Source organism: Equus przewalskii, chromosome X (assembly GCF_037783145.1).
Source record: "Equus przewalskii isolate Varuska chromosome X, EquPr2, whole genome shotgun sequence".
Lineage (NCBI taxonomy): Eukaryota > Metazoa > Chordata > Mammalia > Perissodactyla > Equidae > Equus > Equus przewalskii.
Genome location: NC_091863.1, coordinates 69,321,809 through 69,345,321, shown reverse-complemented (window position 1 = coordinate 69,345,321; position 23,513 = coordinate 69,321,809). Strand labels below are relative to the sequence as shown.

At 33.9% G+C, this 23,513-nt stretch overlaps 1 pseudogene; it reads right to left on the bottom strand.

The window, feature by feature from the left end:
• The window catches only part of LOC103542041 (proteasome subunit alpha type-1-like), a 94,766-nt pseudogene extending 72,798 nt beyond the window's left edge, over window positions 1–21,968 (bottom strand).
• Window positions 21,969–23,513: the final 1,545 nt, after the last annotated feature.

The window sequence follows — 23,513 nt, the reverse complement described above, 5'->3', positions numbered from 1 at the left end:
TTAGGAGTTGTTCTCAGTTATATAAAGCCATGTTCAAAGAAACCTATTCATTCAAACTGTGGCTATTTGTTAGAGAATACATAAATATTTAAGTACAAACAAGGTGACAGAGCATAGCCTCCCGAAGTAGTTAATGTTCCATCTTTAACTGGACACTTATGCATAATTATTAATGATTTTTCTCATTTATCTGTAAGTTAAAGTTATCTTTCAGAAAGCTAGGCAATTGTGAAAGCAATTTTTAGCCAAGTTGTCTTTAAAATAGTTATGCTAAAGGAAATTATGTGCATAAGTAGATATATTTGTTGGTGATGTTCACCAAAATACACAAAATATTTGTGATCAGTTACTAAAAGTTTTGGAAACACTAGACATTTTTTTTCTAAGATTGACCCTGAGCTAACATCTGTTGCCAATCTTCTTCTTTTTTCTTTTTTTCTCTCCCCAAAGCCCCAATACATAGTTGTGTATCCTACTTGTAAGTCCTTCTAGCTCTTCTACGTGGGATGCCACCACACATGGCTTGATGAGAAGTGCAGAGGTCCATGCCCAGGATCCAAACCTGCAAATCCCATGCTGCCAAAGGGGAGCACATGAACTTAACCAATACGCCACTGGGCCGGCCCCTAACACTAGACTTTAAAAATACATAAAAAGTTGCTATACACAAGTCTAGCAAATGGATTCAATTATTTTCTCATGCTTTTAAATGGACAAGGAAATATTGTTTACATTCTTCAATTTTCTCACCCATATACACTCAAAAATGAGGTATCCTTGCTTGTTTTATTTTTCTACCTATAGTAACTTCAGCAAATAATGGAGAGTGAAACTGTCATGATGTAAAATGTTTCCATTATATTTATCACAGAGCATGCAAGTTGATTGATAAATTGGCTCACATTTGACTTATCCTGGAGAATGTTTCACATGCATTTAAGAAGAATGTGTATTCTGCTGCTGTTGTGTGGAATGTTCTGCATATGTCTGCTGAGTCCATTTGGTCTGTAGTGTTGTTCACATTTGTTCTTTCCTCATTGATTTTCTGTCTGGATGATCTATCCATTATTAAAAGCGGTTAATTGAATCTCCTATTATTATTGTATTCCTGTCTATTTCTCCCTTCAGATCAGTCAATGCTTTCTTTATATATTTAGGTGCTGTGATGTTGGGTGCATATATATTTATAATTGTATCTTCTTGTGAAATTGGCCCTTTTATCATTATGTAATAACTTTCTTTGCCTCTTATTGACAGTTTTGATTTAAAATATATTTGTTTGATATAAGTATAGCCACCTTTGTACTCTTTTGGTTACCATTTGCGTGGAGTATATTTTTTCCATTCCTTCACTTTCAGTGTATGTGTGCAGGATAAAAAATCAACATTCAAAAATCAGCTGCATTTCTATAACCAAGAATGAAGTATCTTGAAAGGAAATTAAGAAAACAATCCCATTTACAATAGTGTAAAAAAAAGAAAATTCTTAGGAATAAACTTAACCAAGGAGATGAAAGACTTGTAAACTAAAAAGTATAAAACACTAATGAAAGAAATTAAAGCAGACAAAAATAAATAGAAAGACACTTTGTGTTCATGGATTGGAAGAATTAATATTGTTAAAATGCCCATACTATCCAAAGTGATCTCTAGATTCAATGCAATCTATATAAAAACCCCAATTATATTTTTACAGAAATAGAAAAAACAATCCTAAAATTCATGTAGAATCACAAAAGACTCCAAATAACTAAAGCAATCTTGAGAAAAAAGAACAAGGCTGGAGACATAACATTTCCTGATTTCAAAATATTTTACAAATCAATAGTAATCAAAAGACACACTAATCAGTGGAACAGAATAGACAGCAGAGAAATAAACCCACATATATACAGTTAACTGATCTTTGACACAGGTGCCAAGAATACACAGTAGAGAAAAGATAGTTTCTCCAATAAGTAGTGCTGAGAAAATTGGATATCCACATGCAAAGGAATGAGATTGGACCTTTATCTTACACTATACACAAAAATAATTTCAAAATGGATTTAAAGACTTAAATGTAAGACCTGAAGCCATAAAACTCCCACAAGAAAACATAGGGGAAAATCTTTCTGACCATTGGTCTTGACAACAATTTCTTGTATGACACAAAAGTACAGACAACAAAAGCAAAATTAGACAAGTGGGACTACATCAAAATAAAAAACTCCTGAAATAAAAGGTGAAGATAAAGGAACTATTAAGCAAACCTAATAAATGTAGACAGCTAATGTGATTAATTCAGTTCATAAAATAGAGAGTGTTTTCTCCATGTATTTTTACTTTACAGTCTTGTTGAGAGCAAGAGTTTAAAGCCAGTCAGCAAGACGTAGCTTTCCTGTGCAGGATCCTTCCCTTACTAACTATATGGCCTAGGAAAATTACCTACCTCTCAGTGTTGCCATGAGAATTATATGAGATCATGCTTATAAAAAACAGTGTGTAGCACAGAGGAAACATTCAAGTCTTAGCTAGTGTTATGAAATTGTTATGTGTGTTTTTGTGTGGGGGGGTGAGGAATGTAATTTGAGAAACCATAATTTCTTAATTAGCTCTCTTCAATGCTGAAATTCCTTGCAAATTTTCTCTTACCTACATTTCGTACCTGCATAAACTTTATCACAATCTTTAGATTGTGAATGCTTATTCTATTTGTACCACCCACCTCTGAGATACATACGTTAGACTTATTGGGAAGCATCAGTCTCTTTTTCAAAATGTATGAACTGTGTGTTTTTGATGAAGAGTGCAAATAAAGATCCTCTCTTTATTTCCTTTTAGAAGAAATGTCACCTTTTTAGGCTTCCCATCAAAAAGTTAAATTCAAGCTGGTTGTTCATTCACACATCTGCTTAACCAATGTTGTAAATCTGTTAAGATTGATTATGGATCAGTTGTAAGCAGCTGGTATTGACAAGTTCATTTTCCTGCTTGTTATGTTCACATACCCAAGTTTCACAGGAAGTACATTGAATAAATCAATAACGATAATGGTAGTGATAACAATGAAGTGTCCTTTGTTGCATTCTTAGAATAATGGTCAGGAAAGTAAAATTCTCCAGAAAAATGATATGCTTCAAATTCTAGTTATCATTTGATATTGTACATTTTCTCAATGCATCTTTGTGGAGAAAACAAAACTTTATCTGAAGAACGAATTCATTTGAGGACAATTTTTTCCTGAAGACTATGAACAAACCTGATTTTATTTTAATTGTTTATGCATTTCTGAGTAAACTGTGATCAGTAATTAACTTGATATTTTCCGTGTTTTCTTCTTGGTCAAATATGCATATATGACTAGAACTACAGTGAGAATTCACAAATGCAATGTATTGAAAATTTTCTTTTTGAAATGGCATTGATATTTTAACTCACAAGGATACAATGGAGCATAGTACGCAGTCGTGGGTTCTGTATGTCAAGTCCAAATTATTACCATACACTCTGGTTAGCAATTGCTATTTTATTTATCAGGGAAGTAGTAATTTATTCTTTGTAGGGGAAATGACTCAGGAAACAAACTGCCCAATAATAGCCATCAATACCTTATAATGTTCATGAGAGGGTGGGGAGGATATCGTTGATAGGTAGATTAGAGATTTGTGGTATATCTTAGCTGCTAGAGTAAATTCTATAATTTAAGTCATGAATCTATTGGAAGATCTAATGAGATCTATGGATCCTAGCCCCTCAAAAATCACACACATGCACATATACACACTTCTGGATATGATATCAGTGGCATTATGAAATACTTGCAACCAGATCCATAGGCCCTAAGTTCAGAAAAGATCATCTGTCAGCCATTATGAGAGTATAATATAGACAAATGAACAGCAAGAAAAATATATTCCTGTGAATTTACTACACTTTAAGTGGTAGCTAGATTTTAAGTTCCTTGAAGTTAGCAAGAATTTTGTAATGAAGTAATCCCAACAGCTAGCAGATTGATTGGTGTTATATATAAAAGTGGGTGATAAATGATGAATGAACACAAGAATGATCATTTGGAGAAAGGAATCAGATGCAGTGGTCAACAATGGGCCTTTAGAGTACTGTTAGTAACAGAACATCCCTCTCTACCCTCCTTAACATTTAGATTTTATTTTCATAGTTGAAACATGAATGTTGTACCTCCAGGAACCATTTGAACATTCCACAAAGAAAAAAAGAAGAGTGTTATGAGATTAATTGTGTCTCCCCCTCAAATTTTTATGTTGAAGTCCTAACCCCTAGAACCTCAGTATGTGGCTGTGTTTGGGGATAGGATCTTTAAAGATGCAATTAAGTTAAAGTGAGGTCATTAGGGTAAGCCTTAAACAACGTGACTGATATCCTTATAAGAAGAGCAAATTTGGACACAGACACATACAGAAAAGACACAGAGAGAAGATGGTCATTTATAAGCCAAGGAAAGGGGCCACTAAAGAAACCAACCATGTTGACAACTTGATCTTGTACTTTGAGTCTGCAGAACTGTGAGAAAATAAATTTTTGTTGTTTAAGCCACCTGATCTGTAGTACTTTGTGATGGCAAGCTTAAAAAACTAATCCAAAGAGTAAAGATTAAAATGTGTATACCAGCTGCTGATTAGATATCTGTTTACTTCTCATTGAACAGAACTGTGTGACAAAAAAAAAACCCTGTATGTGTTTGGCAGCAGCAGCAGAGGTGTACACAGAATGACATCCTATCTACAGCAGCACCTATGACCACAAGGTGACGGGCAACAGCTGAAATGGTGCCCTGAATACCCAGCTCCCTCACAACCCACCCCTCCCCCAACCATAGCAGCAGAGCTTCTGATCCAGATGATGCTGGACTTGGCTGAGATTTCAGCTATCCCTGTGGCCCCAATGGCAAAGACAGCAACTGCAGTGACATCAGCAACAGCAAGGCATCAATGATATCCAGAAGCATAGGTAGCAATGACAAGAGTATCATACCCCAAATAGAGGAAGTGGAGGGCGGAACATGTAGATCCACAAATATAGCCAGAGGCAGATCAGGTAAAAGACACTATAGCGTCACCTATTGAAAAACAAAAGAATGGCTTCTAATCTCCAAGCATTTGAAAAGTTTCAATCAGAACAAAGCGATATCTAAATTACAAACATGTTTGCTACAACAAATGTGCCAGCAGAAGAATAACTCATCAAGCACCACACAAAAGCCATAGCACAAAGGCACTAAATAAAACACCAATTCTTGGAAAACCAAACATAAAAGAATGGAGGATTATGATCTACCTGATCAAGAATTCAATATAGCTATCATGAAAAAACTCAGTGAGATACAAGAAAACTCAGAAATGTAATTCAATGAGCTCAGAAATTCAATTAATTAACAGAAAGAATGCTTTACCAAAAAGATTGAAAGTCCAAAAAAAAAAACCTAACAGAAATTCTGGAGCTGAATAACTCAATAAATAAAATGAGCAATGAATTAGAAAACATTGGAAATATAGCAGGTCACATGGAGGAGAAAATTAACAAGCTCGAATATAGAACCCTAGAAATGATGCAGGTAGAAGAGGAGAGAGAATTAAGGCCAAAAAACAGAAATTTTACAAGAATATCTGGCTATATTAGAAAGGGGAGCATAAAGTTAATGGATATCCCAGAAGGAGAAAAGAGAGAGAAGGGAGGAGAAAACTTATCTAAAGAAATATTAGCTGAGAACTTCCCAAACCTGAGGAAGAAAATGGATCTAGAAATCCATGAAGTTAACAGAACACCTAATTATCTCAATGCAAAAAGACCTTCTCCAAGACACATGATAACAAAACTGGCAAAAATTAATGATAAATAAAGAATATTAAAAGAGGCCAGGGAGAAGAAGAAAATAACCTAGAAGGGAATCCTCATTAGGCTATCAGCAGATTCCTCAGTAGAAATTTTAAAGGCTAGGAGAGAGTGGAGAGATATATTTAAATTATTGCAAAATCAAAGCTGTCAGCAAAGAGTACTGTACTGAGCCAAGTTATCTTTCAGATATAAAGGAGAAATCAAGCCTTTCCAAGAAAAATGAAAGCTGAGAGATATCACTGCCAGTAGAACCACCTTACAAGAAAAATTGAAAGGAGCCCTCCTACCTGAAACCAAAAGCCAAAAGTATACAAAGCTTTGAGTGAGGTGATAAATAGATAGTATCAGAAAATTTCAAATCTGTATCAAATAGAGTATCATATAATTAATTATAACAAAAAGGTTAAAGGAAAATAAAGCATTAATAATAACTATAACCACTACAATTTGGTAACAAACTCACAATCTAAAAAGGGATAATTTATGACAAAAAAAACACAGAATGGGAAGAGGAAAAGGAGAGAATCTCCATAGATAAATGAAGATGAGAGGCTATCAGCAGATAAATGACTATCTTATCTGTGAGTCCTTTTAGACAAACCACATGGTAAGCACAAAACAAAAATTCAGAACAGAGTCACAAGACCTAAAAAAAAAGGAAACTGAGAAACACATCAAAGAAAACCACCAAAACTGAAATTGCAGGCAGAAACACAAAGAAAAAGAAACAATGGAAATATAGAGAAGACAGAAAGCAAGATAAAATGGTAGTATTAAGTCCTCAAATACCAATTATCACCTAAAATTTAAATTGATTCAATTCAACAATCAAAAGAAACAGAGTGGCTGAATAGTTTAAAAAACAAGACCCAACAATATGTTGCCACGAGAAGACCTGTCTCACTTCAAAGATAAACATAGGCTCAAAGTGAGGGGATGGAATATGATACTCCACACAAGTGGCAACCAAAAGAAAGCAAGTGTAGCCATATTTATATTATACAAAATTGACTTCAAGCCAAAAGAGATAATAAGAGGAAAGGATAGATGTATATAATGAAAAAAGGGACAATCCATCAAGAAGACATAACATTTATTATTATATATGCACTAACATAGGAGCACCAAATTATATAAAGCAATTACTAACAAACATAAAGGGAGAAATTGACAGCAAGACAATAATAGTAGGGAACTTTAATTTCTCACTTAATTAAAGGATAGATTACCTAGACAGAATGTCAACAAGGAAACATTGGCTTTAAATGAAATCGAAACATTAGACCAGATGGACTTAACAGATATGTATACAACATTCCATCAAAAGCAGCAGAATACACATTCTTCTCAAGTGCATATGGAACGTTGTCAAAAATAGACCATATGGGAAAAGAAAGCAAGCCTCAATAAATTTAAGAAGATTGAAATCATATCAAGCATCTTTTCCAAACAAAATGGTATAAAACTAGAAATCAACTACAAGAAGAATACTGGAAAAGTCACAAATACGTAGAGAATAAACAACATGCTACTGAACAATGATTGTATCAATGAATAAATCAAAAGAGAAATTAAAATATACCTGGAGACAAATAAAAATGAAAACACAACATACCAAAATCTATGGGATGCAGCAAAAGTGGAAAGAAGTCTATCTCAAGAAACAAGAAAAATCTCAAATAAACAATCTAGCATTATGCCTAAAGGAACTTAAAAAAGAATAAACAAAGCACCCAATTTAATAGAAGGAAGGAAATAATCAGAAGTGAAAATAAATGAAATAAAAACTAGGGGGCCAGCCCTGAGGCCAAGTGGTTAAGTTTGTGTGCTCCACTTAAGTGGCCCAGGGCATTGTTTCACATCCTGGTCAGGGACCTAGCACCACTCATTGAGCCATGCAAGGTTGGCATCTCACATAGCAGAGCCAGAAGGACCTACAAATAGAATATATAACTATGTACTGGGGGCTTTGGGGAGAAGAAAAAAGAAAGATTGTCAACAACTGGTTACAACAGATATCTCAGAAATACAAAGAATCATAAGAGAATACTATGAAAAGCTATATGCCAAAAACTTGGATAATCTAGAATAAATAAATAAATACACAGACTCATACAACCTCCAAAAACTTAATCAAGAATAAACAGAGAATCTGAATAGAACAAGCACTAATAAAGTTGAAACAGTAATCAAAAACCTCACAAAAAATGAAAGCCCCATACCAGATAAGTTCTCTGGAGAATTCTACCAAACATTCAAAAAAGATTTAATATCTACCTGTCTCTTTTCCAAAAAATTGAGGAGGATGGGACACTTCCTAACTCATTTTATGAGGCCACAATTACCCTCATACCAAAACCAGAAAACAAGAAAAATAAAATCATAGACTCGTAATGCTGATGAACATAGGTGTAATAATCTTCAATAAAATATTAGTGAATCAAATACAACAATACATTGTACATCTCATATGCCACAATCAAGTGGGATTTATTCTAGGGATGCAAAGATGGTTCAAAATCCACAAATCAGAAACATGATACATCACATTAGCAAAATGGTGAATAAAAATCACATGGTCAACTCAATAGATGCGGAGAAGTCATTTGAAGAGCTTGAGCAACCAATAATGATAAAAACCCTTGAAAAAAGGGTATAGAAGAAAAGTACCCCCAGATAATAAAAGCCATATATGACAAACCCACAGCTAACATCATAATGAATGGTGAAAAACTGAAAGCTATCCATCTAAGAACAGGAACAAGACAAGGATGACCACTCTCACCACACTTATTCAAGATTGTATTGGAAGTGCTAGCCATAGCAATTACATAAGAAAAAGAAATGAAAGAGATCCAAATTCAAAAGGAAGAAGTAAAACTGTCACTATTTGCAGATGACATGATTTTATATACAGAAAATCCTAAAGAAACCATGGGGAAACTATTAGAAATAATTAATACAGTAAAGTTGCAGGGTACAAAAATAACATACAAAAATCAGTCACATTTCTATACACTAACAAAAAACTATCAAAAAGAGAAATCAAGATTACAATCCCATTTACAGTCTCAACAAAAAGAAAAAAAAATACCTAGAAATAAATTTAACCAAGGAAGTGAAAGACCTGTACGTGAAAAATTATAATGTATTGTTGGAAGACAATGAAGAAGTCATAAAGAAATGGAAAGATATTCCCTGATCATGGATTGGAAGAATAAACATAGTTAAAATGTCCAAAATACCTAAAGCAATCTGCAGATTTAATGAAATCCTTATCAAAGGCCCAATGACATTTTTCACAGATATAGAACAAAGAATTGTAAAAATTATGTGAAGCAACAAAAGAGCTCGAATAACCAAAGTGAACTTGCGAAAAAAGAACAAAGTTTGAGGTATAACACTCCCTGAATTCAAAATATACTGCAAAGCTATAGTAATCAAAATAGCATGGACTGGCAGAAAAACAGACACACAGATCAATGGAACAGAATTGAGAACCCAGAAATAAAATCACATCTATGGACAGCTAATCTTTAACAAAGGTGCCAAGAACATGCAATGGAGAAAGGAAAGTCTCTTCAATAAATGATGTTGGGAATATTGGACAGACACATGCAAGAGAAAGCAGACCACTACCTTGTACCATACAAAAAATTAACTCAAAATGGATTAAAGACTTGAATGTAAGACCTGAAATCATAAAACTAAAAGTAGACATAGGTAGTATGCTCTTTAACATGGGTCTTACCAGTATCTTTTGGATTATGTCTCCTCAGGCAAGGTAAACAAGAGTAAAAATAAACAAATGAGATTATATCAAAGAAAAAGCTTCTGCACAGCAAGAAACCATTAACGAAGTGAAAATGCAACATACTGACTGAGAGAATATATTTGCAAATCATATCTCTGATAAGGGGTTAATATCCACATTATTCAAAAAACTCATACAGCTCAAAACAACAAAAAATATCAAAAAATTTAATTAAAAAATGAGCAAAGGATCTCAACAGACATTTTTCAAAAGAAAATATACAATGTCCAACAGGCACATGAAAAGATGTTCAAGATTACCCATTATTAGAGAAATGCAAATCAAAATCACAATGAGATATCACTTCATGCCTGTCAGAATGGCTATTAATAAAGACACAAGAAATCACAAGTATCAGAGAGGATGTGGAGAAAAGAGAACCCTTGTACAACTGCTGGTGGGAATGTAAATTGGTTCAGCTACTATGGAAAACAGTATGGAGATTGCTCAAATAATAAAAATATAACTACCTTATGATCCAGCTATTCCATTTCTGGATATTTATCCTAAGAGCTTAAAAACATTAATTTGAAAAGATGTATGCAGCACAAAGTCCATTGCAGCATTATTCACAAGAGCCAAGAGTTTGAAACAACCTAAATGCCCATCAACAGATGAACAAAGATGTGGGGTATACATACGATGAAATTCTACTCATCTATAAAAAAAGATGAAATCTTGCCATTTGCGACAGCATGGATGGACCTTGAGGGTATTGTGCCAAGCAAAATAGGTCAGACGGAGAAAGACAAAAGTGATTCATTTCACTCATATCTGGAAGATAAACAAACAAACATAGATACGGAGAACAGATCGGCGGTTACCAGAGGGGAAGGGGGTTGAGGGGAGGGTGAAAGTAGTAAATGGGCACATTTGTATGGTGACAAATGACAACTAAACTCTTGGTTAGGAACAAAATATAGTCTATACAGGAGGAGAAATATAATAATGTGCACCTGAAATTTATACAATGTTATAAATCAATGTTACCTGAATAAAAAGAAAACAAGTTTCAACAGAAGCTCTGAAAATACAGATGGACATTGCTGAATGCCAAATTAGTAATCTAAAAGATCAATGTGAGTAATTATGGGAGAACATAACAAAATTACCTGTTACTTGCTCTAGCTGAAAACATTTGCCTCTGTTTGCTTAGCTAAATCTTATTCATATTTAATGTCTCAACTTAAACATCACTTTCATAGGAATGCTTTTCCTTCCTGCACCCAGACCTCTCATCTGTTTGTTTTGTGCTCCCTTGGCTTGCTGTATTTTCTGAAGTTTATAAGGTGAAATTATTTAAGTAATCATAATTATTTACTTTTTATGTATTATTCATATAAAGTCTATCTCCCTCATTTTGCCATTAGCTTTACGTAGGCAGGTATCCTCAGCATCTAGCACATGATTTGACACATCACTCACTATATAGGTGCCTTTTTTCACCCCTTACTTGGAATGTAGACATGAAAGGCTGAGTTAATTATGCTTCTCAGTACACAATATATTATAAGCATTACCTATACAAGGCCCCTATCTTATTTAACTTAATCGCTCGTTCTCCTTTATCTCTATTCCCCACTAGCATTCACACACATGCATACATAACGAAGAATCCATTCTAGTGTTCTTAATATGCATTTTTAAGGATTTCTGCATTCATGTAAAATATGTCGTGTTATTTTATTTACACGTATTTTGATCAAATTTAATCAGGTAATTTGCATACAATAAAATGAAGAGTACTTACTTCAAAATAGTTCAGTGAATTTTGATACATATTATTTACCTATATGTCGTTGCCGCAATCAAAATATTGAGCATATCCATCCTGTCAAAAAGTTTCCTCATGTCTCTTTGCAATCAATCTTCCCCTTCCCCCACCCTCAGGACTAGACAACCAATGATTTGTTTGCCGTCATTATAAATTAATTTGCCTATTCTGGAACCTCACATGAAGGGAATCATTCAATACATACTATTTGGAGTACAACTACTTTCATTTAACATAGATTTTATTTTAGATTTATTCATGTTTTTGCATGTATCAGAGTTCATTTTTTTCTTTGTTGAATAAGATCCTTAGTATGCATATGAGACTTTTGGGTTCTTTCCATTTTTAGCTGAACATTTTTTATTTCATCTCTGTCCCCCAATTGGAGACCTTCTCTGTACTGTCAAATCGTGCACTGTACTTTCTTTCTTTTCTTTTTTTTATTGCAGTGATATTGGTTTATAAGATTATATAAATTCCACGCATACATCATTATACATTTCAATTTCTGTGTAGATTACATCATGTTCACCACCAAAAGACTAATTACCATCCATCACCACACACATGTGCGTAATCACCCCTTTTGCCCTCCTCCTCCACCTTTCCCCTCTGGTAACCACCAATCCAATCTCTGTATCTGTGTGTTTGTTTGTTATTGTTTTTATCTTCTACTTATGAGTGAGATCACATGTTATTTGACTTGCTCCCTCTGACTTGTTTCACCCTCAAGGTCCATCCATGTTGTCACAAATGGCCAGATATCATCATTTCTTATGGCTGAGTAGTGTATATATACCTTGATGGGCAACTGGGTTGCTTCCAAGTCTTGCCTATTGTGAATAGTGCTGCAATGAACATAGGGATGCATGTATGTTTGTGCATTCATGTTTTCATGTTCTTCAGATAAATACTCAGCAGTAGAATAGCTGGATCATATGGTAGATCTATTTATAATTTTTTGAGGAATCTCCATGCTGTCTTCCATAGTGGCTGAACCAGTTTGCACTCCCACCAGCAGTGTATGAGGGTTCCCTTCTCTCCACATCCTCTCCAACACTTATTGTTTCTTGTCTTGTTAATTATAGCCATTCTGATGGGAGTGAGATTATATCTCATTGTACTTTTGATTTGCATTTCCCTGATAGTAAATGATGTTGAACATCTTTTTGTGTACCTGTTGGCCATCTGTATATCTTCTTTGGAGAAATGTCTGTTCAGATCTTTTGCCCATTTTTTAATTGAGTTGTTAGATTTTTGGTGTTGGGATGTATGAGTTCTTTATATATTTTGGATATAATCCCCTTAATCAGATATATGGTTTGCAAATATCTTCTCCCATTTTGTTGATTGTTTCCTTTGTTGTATGGAAGCTTTTTGTTTGATGCAGTCCCATTTATTTTTTCTATTGTTTCGCTTGCCTGGTCAGACATGGTACTTGAAAATACACTGCTAAGACCAATGTCGAAGAGTGTACTGCCTATGTTCTCTTCTAGAAGTTTCATGGTTTCAGGTCTTACATTCAAGTCTTTAAGATACTTTGAGCTAATTTTTATGGATCATGTAAGAGAGTGGTCTACTTTCATTCTTTTGCATGTTGCTGTCCTGTTTTCCCAACGCCATTTGTTGAAGAGACATCCCTTTTTCCATTGTATATTCTTGGCCCCCTTGTTGAAAATTAGCTGTCCATAGATGTGTGGATTTATTTCTGGGCTCTGGATTCTGTTCCGTTGATATGTGTGCCTGTTTTTGTGCCAGCACCATGTCATTTTGGTTACTATAGCCTTGTAGTATATTTTGAAATCAGGGAGTATGATACCACCAGATTTGTTCTTTTTTTCTCAGCATTCCTTTGGATATTCGGACTCTTTTGTTGTTCCATATAAGTTTTAGGATTCTTTGTTCTATTTCTGTGAAAAATGCTGTTGAAACTTTGATAGGAAATGCATTGAATCTGTAGATTGCTTTAGGAAGTATGGACATTTTAGCTATGTTAATTCTTCCAGTCCCAGAACACAGATTATCTTTCCATTTCTTTGTATCTTCAATTTCTTTCAATAATGTTTTATAGTTTTCAGTGTAAAGATCTCTCATCCCTTTGGTTAAGTTTATTCCTAGATATTTTATTCTTTTTGTTGAAATTGGAAATGGGATTGTATTCTTAATTTCTCTTTCTGCTACTTTGTTGTTAATGTATAGAAACAACATTTTTTTGTGTGTAGCTTTTGTATGCAGCTACTTGACCATATTCACTTATTATTTCTAAAATATTTTAGTGGATTATTTAGGGTTTTCTATATATAAAATCATGTCATCTGCAAAGAGTGACACTTTCACTTCTTCTTTTCAAATTTAGATCCCTTTTATTTCTTTTGCTGGCCTGACTGGTCTGGCGAGGACTTCCAATACTACGTTAAATGAGTGGTGAAACTGGGCATCCTTGTCTGGTTCCTTTATTAGAGGAATAGCTTTCAGTTTTTCTCCACTGAGAATATTATCTGTGGGTTTGCCATATATGGCCTTTATTATGTTGAGATGCTTTCCTGCTATACCCATTTTATTCAGAGTTTTTTTTATCATAAACGGATGCTGTATCTTGTCAAATGCTTTCTCTTCATCTATTTAGATGATCATATGATTTTCATTCTTCATTTTGTTAATGTGGTGTATCTTGTTGATTGATTTGCATATGTTGAATCACTCCTGAATTCCTGGAATAAATCCAACTTGATCATGGTGTATTATCTTTTTAATGTGCTGTTGTATTCAATTTGCTCGTATTTTGTTGAAGATTTTTGCATCAATGTTCATCAGTGATATTGGCCTCTAATTTTCTTTTTGTGTGTGCATTGTCTTTTTCTGGTTTTGGTATTAGGGTAATGTTGGCTTCATAGAATGAGTTAGGAAGCTTCCCCTCCTCTTCAATTTTTTTGAATAGTTTGAAAAGGATAGGTATTAAGTTTTTTTTTAATGTTTGGTATAATTCACGAGGAGCCATCTTGTCCTGGACTTTTATTTTCTGGGCGGTTTTTGAGCACTGGTCCGATCTCCTTACTGGTGAGTAGTCTATTGAAATTCTCTGTTTCATCTTGATTCAGTTTTGGAAGGTTGTATGATTCTAAGAATTTGTCAATTTCTTCTAGATTATCCAATTTTTTGGTGTATAGCTTTTTGTACTATTCTCTTGTAATCTTTCGCATTTCTAAGATGTCTGTTGTAATTTCTCCTTTTTCATTTCCAATTTTACTTATTTGAGGCTTCTCTCTTTTTTTCCTTGGTGAGTCTAGTTAAAGGTTTGTCAGTTTTGTTTCTTTTCAAAGAACCAGCACTTGGTTTAATTGATGTTTTCTATTGTTCTTTTTAGTCTTTATTTCCTTTATTTCTGCTCTGATTTTTATTATTTCCTTCTTTCTACTGATTTTGAGCTTTCTTTGTTTTTCTTTTTCCAGTTCCTTTTGGTGCACTGTTAGATTGTTTATTTGTGATTTTTCTTGTTTGTTGAGGTAGGCCTGTATTGTTATGAACTTCCCTCTTAGAATCACTTTTGCTGCATCCCATAGACTTTGGTATGTCGTATTTTCATTTTGATTTGCCTCCAGGTATTTTTTGATTTCTCCTTTGATTTATTCATTGACTCAAATATTGTTCAGTAGCATTTTGTTTAATCTCCACATTTTTTGTGTCTTTTCTGATTTTCTTCTTGTAGTTGATTTCTAGTTTCATACCTCTGTCATCAGAAAATATGGTTGGTATTATGTCACTCTTCTTAAATTTATTGACACTTGTTTTATGGCCTAACATGTGATCAATCCTGGAGAATTTTCCACATGCATTTGAAAAGAATGTGTATTCTGTGGTTTTTGGATGGAATGTACTATATATATCCACTAAGTCCATCTGGTCTAATGTGCTGTTTAAGGCCAATGTTTCCCTATTCATCTTCTGTTCGGATGATCTATCCATGGTGTAAGTGAGGTGTTAAAGTTCCCTATTATTATTATGATATTGTCTATTTCTCACTTTATGTCTATTAATAATTGCTTTACATATTTTGGTGCTTTTGTGTTGAGTGCATGGATATTTACAAGTTTCATATCTTCTTGTTGGATTTCTTCCTTTATCATTATGTAGTGCCCTTCTTTGGCGCTTGTTACACTTTTTGTTTTAAAGTCTGTTTTGTCTGATATAAGTATTGCTACCCCAGCTTTCTTTTCATTGCTATTTGCAAAGAGTGTCTTTTTCCATCCCTTCACTTTCAGTTTGTGAGTGTATTTAGGCCTGAAGTTTATCTCTTGTATGAAACATGTATATGGGTCTTGGTTTTTTACCCAATTGGCCACCCTCTGCCTTTTGATTGGAGCATTTAGTCCACTGACATTTAAAGTAGCTTTCGATAAGTATGTATTTATTGCCATTTTGTTACTTTGTTTTCTGGGTGTTTTAGTAGTTCTTCTCTGTTCCTTTCTTCGTCTCCTGTTCCCTTCCATTGTGGTTTGCTGACTTTCTTTAGTATTGTTTGGGTCGTTTTCTCTAAATTATTTGTGTATTTATTATAGGTTTCTGGTTTTGATTACCATGAGGTTCACATACAATAGTCTATGTATGTTGCAATTTATATTGAGTTGATGGTCTCTTTAATTTGACCTCTTTCTAAAAGCTCTACTCTTTTACTCCTCTCCTCTCACATTTTAAATTTTTAGTATCATATCTAATCCCTTTTTGTGTGTGTGTACCCATTACCCTCTTATCATTGAAATACATAATTTTAGTATTTTTGTCTTTTGACCTTCATATTATCTTCATAGGTGGTTAATCCACTACCTTTACTGTATTTTTGCCTTTTCCAGTGATTTTATTGCTTTTTTTTTTTTTTGGACAATTTTCTCATTCCTTTGTGGTCTTCTTTTTCTCACTTAAATAAGTACAAAAGTTTCTTTTTAATCTCTTCAAGTGTTGATGGATATTTTTCTTGTTTTCAGTTCTGGAATATTATGAATCACACTGCTATGTACATTTTTCTATAACTCTTTATGTGGATTCATGCTTTCATTTCCTTTGGGTAAATACCTAGAGTGAAATTGCCATATTAGCATCTATTTTTAGGTTTCATAATTGATATTGTATTGTATATTTCTTTCCATTTCTTAATTGTCATTCAGCACTTAATTTTAATTCAGCATTAAGTCTATAAGATATATGTTGCTGTATGTACTTCTGGTCTGATGCTTATAATTCCTACATAGAACTCTATGGTGTGTATCCACCACATATTATCTAGACATTCTCTATGTAGTTAAAATTCCCCCAACACTTACCATCACATATTTTTGCTAGACCTACAAGTTTGGAAGAAAAGTTTATTTTTCTATTCTGTAGTGTCCATTCTGTATTAAAAGAAGATATTATTGTTTTCACTCTATTCTAAGATTTATATCTCTTTCAACTTAAAGTGTGAGAGTGAGTCTTCTATGAAAGACAATCTGTTCAGTCATCTGTCTAAAAATAAGACTTATCAGCTAAGTCTATGTGAAAATGTGAAAGTGGTCCAATTCCTTTGAGAAATAAAATACCATTTAGAAAAAATGGAACCTCAAATAATATTTTAATACAAATTGTAACATAAATTATCAACATAATTTATTACATTTTATGCCTGATGATAAAGTGATTGTTAGTGTAATCAATATATTGAATTATCTATATAATGTAAAATAGTTTTCAAAATCATATATAAAGTTTGTTTTATTAGAGCAACATAACTTTTGACTTTAATGTAATTGTTTTAAAATGTCAAAAATGTTTTTGGATTTTTCAAGAATGTTTTATTCAACAAACACTAATTAAGTACTTTCTGTATGCCAAGTTTTCTATAATTGGGGGACAGGTTATGGAAACAAACAATCTTCCTTTTCTCATGGTGTTTATAAATTAGTGCAAAACTAAGATCATTTTTGACATGACAAGCACTACGGAGAAATTCAATAAGATAATATGATACAGTCACCGGGAATTGATGAGTTCGGGGTAAATGGGCAAAATTAGAGTTGTTGACCAGTGAATATTTCTCAATAGAGTTTATATTTGAGTTGAGACCTGAATGACATGAAGAACGTACTCAACTGAAGAAAAAAGGAAAAAGCTTTCCAAACAGAAGAAACAGCAAAAGCAAAAACCCATAATGCAAAATGTATTCAGTTTGTTGGAGTCACAGAAAGAAGGCCATGGGAAAGAAGACTGTAGAGGAGATAAACAAGAGCATGACTTTGGGGACACCAGTGGGAAACAGAATAAGCAGGGCTTTATATACTTATAAGAAATTCACTTTTTATTTATCTCTAACAGGAAATCATTGATAGGTTTTAAGCAGGCTATTGCGTGAGATAATAATTTGCTTCTAAAATCTAATGTTCAATGTGTTCTGTAAGATTAGAGATTGAGGACCAATATTCAAATAATGATTGTATTTCTATATTCTGACAATAAACATATGTAAATTGAAATAAAAATGCAATACTATTTAAAATTCCTCCAAAAAATTGAAATATTTGTGTATAAATGTAACAAAACATTTACAGGCTCTAAATGTAGAAAATTACAAAATGTTAATAAAAGAAATCAAAGAAGACTTGAAAAAATAGAGAGATATATCTTTTTCTTGGATTGGAAAACTAAATATTTAAATGTGTCAATTCCCCCTAAACCAATATACATTTAATGCAATCCCTATCAAAATCCCGCAAAGTTCTTTGTAGACGTAGACAAACATTTTTAAATTAACACAGAAAGGGAATGCATTAGAATGCCAATTTTTTAATAAAATAAGAATATAGTAGGAAGGGGCCAGTCCTGTGGCCAAGTGGTTAAGTTTGCACACTCCACTTTGGTGGCCCAGGGTTTCACAGATGCAGAACCTGGGTGCAGACTTAGCACCATTCATCAAGCCATACTGAGGTGGCATCCCACATGGCAGAACTAGAAGGACCTATAGTTAGAATATACAACTATGTACTGGGGAGCTTTGGGGAGAAGAAGAAAAGGACAGATTGGCAACAAATGTCAGCTCAGGGCTGATCTTTAAAAAAAAAAGAGTATAGTAGGAAGAATCACTTTTCCGGGGGTTAAGACATGTTATACACCTTTAGTAAGCACTACAGTGTAGTGTTGGTAGAAGGATAAACTCATAAATCAGTAGAACAGAATTAAGAATCCAGAAACAGACCCACACAAACATACACAATTAAATTTTAAAATGGGCAAAAGCAATTTGATGTAGGATGTGGTTTTAAACAAATGGTGTTGGAGTAATTGGACATCCGTAGGCAATATAACAGTAATAATAACAACCACAATCTTATGCAAAAAATAACTTAAAATAACTCACAGACGTTTCAAAAGTTGACACTAAAAAAAATAGCAAGTCGCCAAAGCGATGCACAGACATATCACTGAAGAGGATATACGGATGACAAATAAACACATAAAAAACGCTAACATCACTAGCCATTAAAGAAATGCAACGCATTAAACCCATAATAAGATATCATCACTATACACCTATCAAAAAGTGTAAAATTAAAAATAATAATAACAAAATTCTGGTGAAAATGCAGAAACTTGGTCACGTATGCATTCCTCTTGGAAATGTAATATGGTGCACCATTCTGGAAATAATTTAAATGTTTCAATTCAAAACTAAAATTGAACTTACTACATGGCAGAAAAATTGCATTTTTGGGCATTCATCTCAGAGAAATGAAGACATTTTCACACAGGAATTTTGACACCAATGTTTATGGAAACTTTATTCATAACTACCAAACGTAGGAAGCTATCCAAATGTCATTCAATGGCTGAATGGCTGCCCAAAGTGTTGTACATCCATACCACAAAATACTACTTAGCAATAAAAATGAATGAGCTATTGATATGTGCAACACTTGACTGAATCTTTCAAGAAGTATGCTGAGTGATATGTATTGAAAAGATACATATAATACGATTCCATTTATATAGCATTCTTTAAATGACAAAATTATAAACATAATAAACATATTAGTGGTTGGCTATGTTTAGTGTGCGAGGGCATGGGTGTGGCTACAAAACGGTAACACAAGGGAGTCTTATAATGATGGTATAATTGAGTATCTTGATTTTGGTGGCAGATACACAAAGCTACATGTGTGATAAAATTGCATGGGTCTACACAGACACAAATTAGTGCATGTATAACTGGCAAAATATAAATAAGCTCTATGAATTTTACTAATGTGAATTCCTTAGTTCTGATACTGTGCTATAATTATGTAATATTTTAACATTGGTAGAGGATGGGAGAATAGTCATGGGGCTTCCTTTACATTTCTTTGTACCCTTTTGTGAGTATTTTTTCAAAATGAAATGTTCAAAACGTGTCACAAAAATTGTCTATTTATAAGCATTTAAAACATACAATATAGAAGCATTATGGTAAATACCGAGGAAGATAGAAATAAATATTTGACTGCAAAGAATACACATTTGTTAAATAGTAAAGGAAATATTTATATCCAAACAAGATGCAATTGTCTTAACATTCAAACCATGACAATATATTATTTAAATGCTATTTTTCCAGCTTTATTGAAATATAATTGACATAATATTGTGTAAAATTAAGGTGCACAATGTAATTTTTCCAGATTTATTGACGTATGATTATAATTAACCCATAAAATTGTGTAAGTTTAAGTATACAAACTCTTGATTTGATACATTCATAAATTGTGAAATTATTACCACCATAGTATTACCTACCACCTCCATCCTGTTACATATATACCATTTCTTTTTTGTGGTAAAAATCTTTTAAGAGCTACACTCTTAGCAACATTCTAGTATGGTCATGTGCCACATAACAACATTTCAGTCAACAATAAACTGCATACAATGGAGTTGAAAAATTTCTATCGCCTAGTGACATCATGACCATTGCAATGTTGTAGCACAATGCATTGCTCATGTGTTTGTGGTGATGCTGGCATAAACAAACCTATTGCACTGACAGTTGTATAAAAGTATAGCACATACAATTATGGACCATACATAATAATTGATAATGATAATAAATGACTATATTACTGGTTTATATACGTACTACACTATACTTTTTATTGTTATTTTAGAATGTATTCTTTCTACTTATAAAAAAATTACACTATCAAATAGTATGTCATGGTATGCATCAGTCTCACATACCTTGTGTCTACTGTGTCTCTTGATTGTATCATTTTCTCTTGTGCTTGATTTAATCTCATGTTGTTTTGTTCTTCACAGCCTCTAAGCATACAAAATCCACTGCTAATGTTGCCATTTAGAGGCCACATTGAGTGATTGACCTGAAAACAAAATTAAAAGTGATTAGGACTACAAGGGTGGAAAATCAGTGATGGTTATTGCTCAACAGTCAACCGTGTCCCATTCCACCATAGCTATGATCTTGAAGAACAAGAACAAAGTGATGGAAGCTGTTAAAGGAACTTCTTCACTGAAGGCAGTGAGACTAATACAATTCAAGAAGGACCTATATTAGACATGGAGAAAATTCTACTGACCTGGATTGAAGACCAGACAAAGAAGTTTACCCCTCTCAGTACCATGACAATCACAGCCAAAGCAAAAGCTTTGTGATGTTAAAAGGCTGAACCTGTCTATGATGTTGAATTTACTGCAAACTTTGAGTAATTTAAATGATTCAAGAATTGTTATTGATTACATAATGTGAAAGTGAGTGGTGAGTCTGAGAGTCCTAATGTGAAAGCAGCTAGAGAATGTTTAGAAACTCTGGATAAGCTGACTGTGGAGGAAAATTACTTGCCCGATAAAATATTCAATATGGATGAAATCTCCCCATTCTAGAAATGAATGCCTGAAAGGACTTTCATCCATAGGAGGCAAAGTCAATGCCAGGTTTCAAGGCTTTTAAGGACAGGATAACAGTCTTGCTTGGGGGCAATGTTGCAGGGTACAAATTTAAACCCTTTGAGATCTGGCACAATGAGAACCCCAGGGCCTTCAAGCATATCAATAAGCACACTCTCAGTGTACCCCAGAAGAAACGAATTCATGGGTGACTCAGTTTCTTTTCCAAAATGTCTTCCTGAATCTCTACACCAGCAAAATGGAGACGTACTATTTATAGAGTAACATACCTTTCAGATTTTTGCTTATTTTTGTTAATGCTTTCAGACATCATCCTATTATTGATGATTTTCATGCCAATATCAAAGCAGTATTTCTCCCTCCATCCACCACTGCTTTGATCCAATCAATGGATCAGGAGTAATAGCAGTTTTCAAGGCCTACTATCTGAGAAGGACCATTGCCCAGGGTATTGCTGCAACTGAGGAAGATATTGAGAAGACACTGATGCAGTTCTGGATGAATTACAACATCTACGACTGCATCAAGAACCTTGCTTGGGCTTGGAGTGATGTCACCAAGGAGTGTATGAGTTGCATCTGGAAGAAGACGTTCAACTGGTTCATCCATGACTTCAAAGGATTTGCCAAGGGTGAGGAGTTTGCAAAAATCAACAAGCTGTATGTGAGATGGCAAACAACTTTAACCTGAGTGTGAGTGAGGATGACACTGAGGAGCTCCTAGAGGTGTTTCCTTCAATTGACTAATAATGGAGTTGTTGGAACTGGAACAGAAGCACATAGCTGAAGAAGAGTCAAGAGAAAAGCAAACTGCAGGAGAATAATAAAAATAATCTACAAGAAAATTCACAGCGAAGGGCTTTGCAGACCTCAACAAGCTCCGTATAAAGTCTGAAAACATGGACCCCAACACTGAAAGGTTTTCATTAATAGAAAGGAATGTTTATGGGGAATTATCTGTTTACAAGCAAATCTATGATGAAATAAAGAAACAAACCAAGTAAACTACCATGGATAATGTCTGAAAAGAGTGACACCTCCTCAAGGAGAATCTCAGGCAGGTCCTTCAGGAGTTATTCAAGAAGAAGGCATTGTTATCATAAGATATGACAGCTCCATGCATGTTACTGCCCCTGAAGACCTTCCAGTGAGACAAGATGTGGAGGTAGAAGACAGTGATATTGATAATCTTGATGCTGTGTAGACCTAGGCTAATGTGTAGGTTTGTTTCTCCGTTTTTTAAAAAGTAAAATAATAAACAATTTTAAAGATTTTGGTTTTTTTCCTTTTTTCTCCGCAAATCCCCCCGGTACATCATTGTATATTCTTAATTGTGGGTCCTTCGAGTTGTGGCACGTGGGACACTGCCTCAGCATGGCTTGATGAGTGGTGCCATGTCTGCGCCCAGGGTGGAACTGGCAAAACCCTGGGCCGATGCAGCAGAGTGCCAAAACTTAACCACGTGGCCACAGGGCCAGCCCCAATGAACAATTTTAAAAATAGAAAAATGTTTATAGAATAAGGATATAAAGAAAAAATATTTTTGTATAGCTGTACAATGTGTTCGTGTTTTAAGCTAAGTGTCAAGCTACAAAAGAGTGTTTAAGCTACAAAAGAGTCAAAAAGTTAAAATAAATTAAAACTTTATAAAGTAATAAAGTTACAGGAAGCTAATGTTAATTTATTAATAAAGAAAATTGTTTTCTTAAACTTAGTGTAGTCTAAGTGTACAGTGTTTATAAAGTCTATGGTAGGGTACAGTAATGTCCTAGGCCTTACCTATCAAATACTTGGCATTGTGTTAAAATTGCCTACAGTATTCAGTAAAGTAATATGCTATATAGGTTTGTAGCCTAGAAACATTAGGCTATACCACATAGCCTAGGTGTATAATAGTCTATGCCATAGGGGTTTGTGCAAGTACACTTTATGAGGTTCACATATGATGAAACTGCCTAACAATGCATCTTGCAGAATGCATCCCCATTTTAAGCAATGTATGACTGTACATGAAACAGTATTATTAGCTATAATCACCAAGCTATGCATTAGATTCCCAAACCTGTTAATCTTATAATTGGAAGTTTGTACCCGTTGACCAGTATCTCCCCATTTTCCCCATCCCCAAACCCTTGGGAACCACTGCTGTACTCTC